Raw genomic sequence first — 7,799 nt, forward strand, 5'->3', positions numbered from 1 at the left:
TAGCGGTGGAAATTCGAGAACACCCACTGCCATTGTGTGCAAGCACGGGGGGGGTATGACCTATATGGTGGGGAATTTGGCCCATGGGGTGGCGTACGGGAATATTATGCGCAGCTGATACAGCGTGCGTCCGAGTAGTTCGACCGCCTTAAAAAATGGGAGGCCACCAACAATGGAAAAAAGTAAATCAAGTAAAAAAAAAATCACGTCCGTCGAGCCGGATTCGAACCAGCGACCTATGGATATCAGTGTTAAGAACCTCTACACTCCACCGCTCTACCAACTGAGGTATCGACGGAACGTCCCCACCACCACAGCAACCTTGAGTGGGCACAGCTATTATTCGCGTTGACCTAGCAATAGGCGCGGGTGGTTCATTGAGGCGTTGGAGACAACAGGCCGAGCGTTCACTTGTGCTCGGACTACTCCTTTTACTCCTTACGGCGCGGGCTTTGTCGAGGTTTGAATAAACAAACCCACTGCTACTTTAGAGCATTTAATCACGAAACTGCCACTGCTCAGCCAGGTCAAGAGTGAGGTACGTGTTAAAGGGGCCATGCAGACAAAGCCAAAGTTTGGTTCATCCGAAAGATTGCCTCGTTAGAATCCTACTGGCACCACTTTTAACGTAAACTTCGCTCAAATAAGGTATATAACAATGAAAAAAAGGCATGGCCATGCGACTCACAAACTCATTTCCCGCACTAGAACATATGCCGTCATATGCACAGCTGTGCGATTGGTTGAGGCCGGCAAAAGCAAACGCAAGTGAGGCAGGACTTTTAAGCTTGCAGAACGAGCTGTTTGTGCTTCATTCATTTTACAGCACATTCATTTTACAGCAGCAAGAATGGTGGCGTAAACAGTGAAATTTACGAAAGTACCCGCAAACATAAAAGCACCGTGGGTGCGGCTGTTGGCACTGCACCCAATTCTCGGGCGTGAGGTGTGCGTTCGCGGACATGATCGCGTGCGAGGACAGCCACGACGAAAATGCAGATCCAACCGGTGCTTCCACAGAAGCTGTAGACGAAAGTCTCAATCTCGGCATCGAGGTTGTCAGATCGCTGCTCGGGGAAGCGCGAGAAACGTACGCAACCATGCAGGTGGCGAGCGTGGTACCCCTGACAATAAACAGGTGCAACCTGCTCGCTATGCTGGAGCAGAGAGAGGAAACGTATTACAAAACGTTTGTGAAAAAAAGCGTGGAGCAGATAGCGGAGATCGTGCTTTTAACCCTGGGCCAGGCTGCTGTAGACAGGTTTGTTATATCTGCAGCCTTTATGTGCTTCACAGCGTGTTGTGCATTTTATACAAAATGGCACATTTTGTCGCAGATGGCACCAAGAGCGGAAGCACCGCATCACAAGCACGATGGCCCACCGCATCAAAACGAGGAGGACAGAGTTTGAAGCACTTGCAGCTGCACTCGCTTCACCGCGCCCATTCTGGGCGCAAGCCACAACTTACGGTAAGGATTCACGTATGGGTGCACAACCTTAAACATTTGCTCAATCCGTCCTTTTTACTTGCAGTAAATAGAGTCTTAAATGCACGTGAATAAACTAAATTGCATGAAACAGGTCATATTAACAAGAAGAAGAAAGTTTGTTGAACAAACAAACTTTCTCATGTTAGAACTCCTCAGTCCACATTAACACATTTTTTTTTTCTTTTTTATTTTTGCAGGCAGAAATACCGAAGCCGAAGCCAGGAGGGAGCTGTCAAAAGAGACGCCAAACGCGCTTGTTTACCTTGCACGACGCACAGCCCTAATCCAGCGCAGCCTGCGCTCCTCTTCGTACGGCTTCCACGGAAAGGAATAAAAACTGGTTTTCGGGAGCTTGTCAGCAGTGTTGGCGTAGCTGTTATGGCATCCGTAGACGCAACAGTACACTGATTTGCGTGTTTTCGCCCGCACAGGCGCCATCCCGCAACACTTCGTTACCGGCGGCGGCTGACTTCGCTAAGACCCGGACAAGCAAAAAATGCCGCGGAGGCTGCCAGGTGGCGCTGCGTGTACGGCCGAAGTAGCAGCGCACTAGCCCTATACTTGTTATAGCAGCACATGCAGCAGCCCAGTGCTTTGTGGTTGTCTCACACGACACTGGCCGATTGGCATAAGCGACATTGTCCCTAGGTGACTCTGTTTGTCGGGCTTTCCCCATGTTTCACGAAACGATTGCTGCCTATTGCAACAAAAACATGCCAGGTGTAAATACGGTCAGAAACAATGCAAAGGCAGACAGCGGCCCTGAACAGCACGGTGGCGCCATCTAGGAGGACTAAGGGCAAAAAGGCGTTCCGCAGTCCGCTGCAGAGTAAACAGCGCACTACGTTCGCTTAAAGACCTGTCCTGGTTATGTCATCGCAGGTGTCATGACACCATAAAAAATATCTTTGGAATAAAACAAACTTGTATTTTGTCTGCATGGCACCTTTAAGAATTGAAAAACAAAAACAAAAATAAACAAGTAAGTGTAGCTGTAGCCAGGTTTCCTCGTGTCTGTGAGTGCTGGCGATCACTAGAATTGGAAATAATAACAGCTGTAATTTTGCGTAATTAACTACCATTCACGAAAAAAAAGTAAATTTCCCCAAATATTCTTGACATAAATTCCCACCAGAGAACTGAAGCCAATTCATTGTGGTATCAACTCCAATTGGTTTCTCTAAAATGGAGCAATTCTACCCCGAACAAGAACACGAGAAAATTTACCTTTGTCGAACGAGGAAACCCAAAGTCGGACGCCTTAAAGTCCGCCCACCGGTCCCGCCAGTTAGAAAGTACGACGGAGGGGTTTCGCAAAGCGCATGACCGATCAGCAAGCTCTGAAAAAGGAGGCCTTGAAGAAAACCGGCGCAAGTAGGGATCATAGCCCCGTTTTCCTGTGCTTCATAGTTCGTACCCGAAAAATAAACAGATTGCTTTCCCGATAACACGAATCAGGATTCTAAGGCGTTGCGCTGCTGAGCACGAGGTCGCGGGTTCGATTCCCGGCCGCGGCGGCCGCTTTTCTGATGGAGGCGAAAAGCAAAAACGCCCGTGTATACGAGATTTCGGTACACGTTAAAGATCCCCAGGTGGTCAAAATTAATCCGGAGTCCTCCACTACGGCGCGCCTCATCACCTGCGTTGCGTCGGCGCGTTAAACCCTAGAATCAAATCAATCAACGAATCAGGATTAATGTTGTGCGGAAGAAACAATCCTATGCTCGCCAATTGTAATGAGCCTGATTCTCTTAAATACCTCGTGTTGCAGCCATGCAGATTAATCCAGACACGCCCCCCCCCCCCCCCCCTTCTCCCCCCGGCGATCATAAACGTGCACCAAAATCTCAAAACGTGGCTGTTTCCGCGTTTGTCCGATTCGAGAAACTGCTCCTGTAGCCGGGTATTCAACCCATGAGTCACCTCGTGCTCAATAGCGCAACCGTGCTCCAATTAACCCAATTGTGCTAATACAGCGTGCGCCCAAGGATGCTGCTTGCAAGCCTAACATTTCTTCGGCATGAAAGGTCTCCAGCAGAATCAAAGCGACATTGTTGTGCGTGCGTGGACTTTTAAGGGCAGATGTCAAAGTAAAATTCATGGGTTGTCGGTGCACACAAATAGCTATTCCCTATGGGCCCAAAGTTCGCGTTCCAGCCTTTGCTCGCGCGAGAGTTTCTCAATGTCGATCTCCTGCCTCTCAACTGAGTGGGTGCGCGTGTTGTTTCAGAGCGCGTGGCCGCTCTCCGTGCTTCTGTGGACAATCCGCAAATGTTAGATCGTGTGGGCCGTTCGGCCGATTTCCTGGCGTTTGACGGGTATGATGATGATAAGGATGCTTTTCCGGTAAAATAATGTGGTTTCGATGTCTTGCCTGACGTTTTATATTCCGAGAATGCTACGCGCAGCTGTTGGCGGGAAGTTAAACCTGCTAGCGCCAAGCGAGCCAAGTTTGAGAAAAGCACCTTAGCAACCTCGAGTTGAAATTAATTTTGCAGCTGTGTTGAAAGGTATAATGGGCTTCGTTCAATCTGTTCTCAGCCGGAACGCACTACCTGTGAATTACTTTTCGTGCTGCAATGTCCGAATTTCCCGGGCAACCATATAGCGGGTCGTATCAGGGTATCTTCTAAAGGTCTTCACCTCTTTCAAATTACAAGGCCTGATTTACACCTTTTTTGACTGAGAGCCCGAAGTGCAACTTCTGTAGTTCAGCTTTCAGTGGGGATGTTCAAAGCCTTTTCTGTTCACTTCCTTACGACTCTCTGCCTTGGAAAAAGTTCATACCAAAGAAAAACAATAACCAGGACTTTAGAGTACGTACGCTTACGAATATCTGTCGCAGCATTTTAGCCGTATACTTTCGTGGCTAAGAGTGGCGCTACCTACATCCAGAAATGTATCGGCTGCATTATTAACCCAGAATTGTCGGTGTATGAAGTGTCGTTACTATTGAAATTTTTTTGAAAATATAGATAGTGACAAAAAAAGCTGTCGATAATGCCACGATAGTCTGATATAAACCTGATTATCCGCAGAGAGAGAGAAGCTCTTTGTTGAAGAAGGAAATGCGGAGAGGTTTGCCAACATGCGTACGTCGACATGCTATTCTTCGGGAAGGGGAATGGGAAAAAGATAGTTGATTAGTAAAAAGAGGAGTAGTAGTGGAAAGGGAAAAAATAGATAGCGTCATACATAAAGGCATTGGATGTAGCGAGGACTGTCCGCATAAGGGGGGCTATAATGTCTCAGCGGCGCAAATATCTTCAAGATAGCCAAATAACGCGTCCAAGACTTTTCGCTGAGAGGAGGTAGAATGTCATGGTCCAACTACGAAGCTCAGCGTAATTGGTCCAGGGTTAAGACATTCCATCTTCTGCTGCAACCGGCTCCTTGCGTCGGTGTAAGCGGAGCACTGTAAGTGAACATGCTCCACGGTTATGATGGAGCCACTCTGGCCTATGCGATGTGAGTAGGCATTAGTGAACGCCGCATTCAGTCACAGTCAATGAATTAACGTTTCCGGCAGGCGAGGTAGTCGTTCTGGCAGGCTCAATCTCATCTGGGGGTCAATAGAGAATAGAAAATCATGATGATGCTTCGGAAGGGACCATAAGCGGTATCTTTCTGTAGAGCTAGTACCTTGGTCATACTTGAGGCGTCATTTTTGTGAAGCAAATCTTGCTTTTATTTTTGATTTCTAGGCCTCTGCGTGTAGTCTCATCTGCTCTCTGATTTCCGAGTACACCACAGTGTCCGGGGAGCCACTGAAAGCTTATCCTCAGCCTTTCCATAGCTGTCTAGCTCCCCACTTTGAATCTTGGCGTCGCCTGTACCATGGAGGTCCAACCTGCATGCTATGCGCGCGATTTGGTGAGCTGTGTGGTCGCTTGAACATAACAAACGCCCCTCCCCAAGACCCCCGCATTTTCCGGGAAGGCTAAAAGTGTGCCTAAAAGGAAAAAAAAAATGAACACAGAATCACAGCAACAGGTTCCGCTAATTCAAGCACTTCGACAATTGTTTCGATGTCTTAGTTCAGGTATTCGAGCTTGAAACTTTGGGGACATCTGCTGCGGACCTGGAGAGCATATACCCCGGCATGATGACACGCCGGCTGGTAGCGGGCCCTTTGTTAAGTGGGCACGCTCAATTGGCACGGTATACTGCAACACGCTCATGCTGGTGTGCATGGCTGGGAGGCAAACACCCCCTTAGTTGCAACTGTCGACGAAAAGTTTCGCTAGGATGTGGTGACTTGGTAGATAAAGTTCGGGAACTTACTGAGGCTGAATAGGCCACGTACGCCATACAAATCTGAGAGAATATTTTTTGTGTTTTCATAAGAGGCGTTTATGAGGAGTTGGCGAGAAAAAGAAACTTTGTACGCGTATGAACTTTGTACGCGTGATGTGTATGAATGAAACTCCACAGTAATGTTCTCAAGGCTGAGGTCCTGGCACTAGGTTTTGTATTGCAGCGTTAGCTTGCTAATATGCCCCATATCCGGATTTCGGATAGGTGCAGTCTTCTTGAATCGTCTCAAGGTACTTCACTGGTTTGATTGTACCTGGCGCATTGATACCATTGCCTAACCTCTTTGATAGAAACGGGAAATCATTGAAACTGATCCCTGTAGCATGCCACGAAGTGTCTCTGCGGTCTGTTAACTATTTTTTCATAATTGTCCATCGGGTTGCTCTCTCAGCAGAATTCATAGTTTTTAAAGATTTTAAATTGTTTTTTAAATTGCACCGGGATATTTTGTGAATGGACTGATCTTAGTGGCTTTCTAATTGAGCGAGAGTTCTTGGGTGGGCTTCTGACATTTCCCTCAACCCATCAAAACTGTTCATGGCTTTACTGTAGCTGGACATCGATGATCTTGTGTCGATCATTTTAACGTGAGACGTTATGCTACTCGCCCATCACTTTCGGTTTACGCGGCTACTGTCCTCTGGTCCTCTGGTCCTCCGAAACCTTAGACATCCTGTTTCTTCTGGCGCTCGTCTGCGCTTTCCGTGAGGCCTCTCGCTTTTCTCTCTGCGAAGTGAATGCCCTTGCTTTGCCCTAGTCAGCGCATTAACCGTTCCCTACTCTAACGAAGCGTTCGCTTCGGTTGCAAAACAGTGTATACGAGACCGCCGATTCCGTACTCACTTTCCTGAACGGCCCTATGATTCCAAAGTTAGTTACTGGGAGGCGAGCGCTTCTGTCCTGGAACACCGGCTTAATCAACACCCACTAGCCATTGTATCGGTCTGTTCCACCATAACCAGGGACAAAGAGGTCAACTGTCACCCAAATGTCGCTCAAAACTCCCAAGGGACACCCGTTCAGCTCCAACTCGGAGAGCTTTGGTTTGAGAAGCCTATAATTGACTGATGAAGCTGCAGTGTTAGCAAAAGTTGCGCGAGGAATCGGAGACCTGGCTGCAAAGGGGCTATTTCCATGGCAGTTTTAGCATGTTATCGGTTGCCTAGCTGCAGCTTCCATTAGTCGACTTTGGACATCTGCGCAGATACCTCATTCTCCTTCCAATGGCGGCCTGCCTGCGCTTCTAATTTACCGACCTTATGGTGCGGATATTTTCAACCTTGACGAGAGGCGTAGTCCGAGTACGAAAGGTGTTTCCTGTCGCCCTATAGATTTTCCACATTTTTGCGTGCACAAAAACGGCACGCAAATATAGGTCATGGATATTTACGAGAAGTAAGGAATCTAAAACATGCAACAGTGCCAAAAAGTCAACTCCGTCGAGCCGGATTCGAACCAGCGACCTATGGATATCAGCATCGGGAACCTCTACAGTCCACCGCTCTACCAACTGAGCTATCGACGGGACGGGACCGCGATCGCGTTCGCCTTGAGTGGCTAGTGCCGTTATTCGCGGTGACCTAGAAACGGGAGCCGAGGCGTTCCTCGTGGCCTGGGAGAAAACAGGGCGAGCTTTCACTTGCGCTCGTGTCCCCCATTTTAATGTGGCGTCGGGAACTCCATGCGGCGCGAATGTTGAATGCGATGGTCGGTTTGGCTAAACGGAAACATTTCAGGAAGAGATTTACGGAGGCCCGGTCGGATAGCGAGAAAATCTGGTCCTTACTCAACGGTCTCAGAGGTAAACATAATGCAAATGGCAACTTTATATCCACGCACTTTTCCTCACACGGGCAAAATTCCGCGGATGAATTTAACAAGAATTTTTCCCAAGTTAACGGCAGTGCAAGACAAAGTACAGAACAATTCTCCCTCCAAAAGAAAGGTTTCCTTCATTCGGCTTGCCTTCTACTTCTAACAGAAAATGAAC

General features: G+C 48.0%; 2 non-coding genes across 2 annotated transcripts; both read right to left on the reverse strand.

Annotated features, from left to right (window-relative positions):
* Positions 1 to 208: 208 nt before the first annotated feature.
* On the reverse strand, positions 209 to 298 carry Trnay-gua (transfer RNA tyrosine (anticodon GUA)). Its single transcript is given in 2 exon segments — positions 209 to 244; positions 262 to 298. It is a non-coding gene; the product is annotated as a tRNA-Tyr (tRNA).
* Positions 299 to 7,244: 6,946 nt separating this feature from the next.
* Positions 7,245 to 7,334, reverse strand: Trnay-gua (transfer RNA tyrosine (anticodon GUA)). The gene is given in 2 exon segments: positions 7,245 to 7,280; positions 7,298 to 7,334. It is a non-coding gene; the product is annotated as a tRNA-Tyr (tRNA).
* Positions 7,335 to 7,799: the final 465 nt, after the last annotated feature.

The sequence above is a fragment of the Haemaphysalis longicornis genome, unplaced genomic scaffold, assembly GCF_048455015.1.
Source record: "Haemaphysalis longicornis isolate Haplotype H1 unplaced genomic scaffold, Haemaphysalis longicornis Haplotype H1 scaffold_1, whole genome shotgun sequence".
Lineage (NCBI taxonomy): Eukaryota > Metazoa > Arthropoda > Arachnida > Ixodida > Ixodidae > Haemaphysalis > Haemaphysalis longicornis.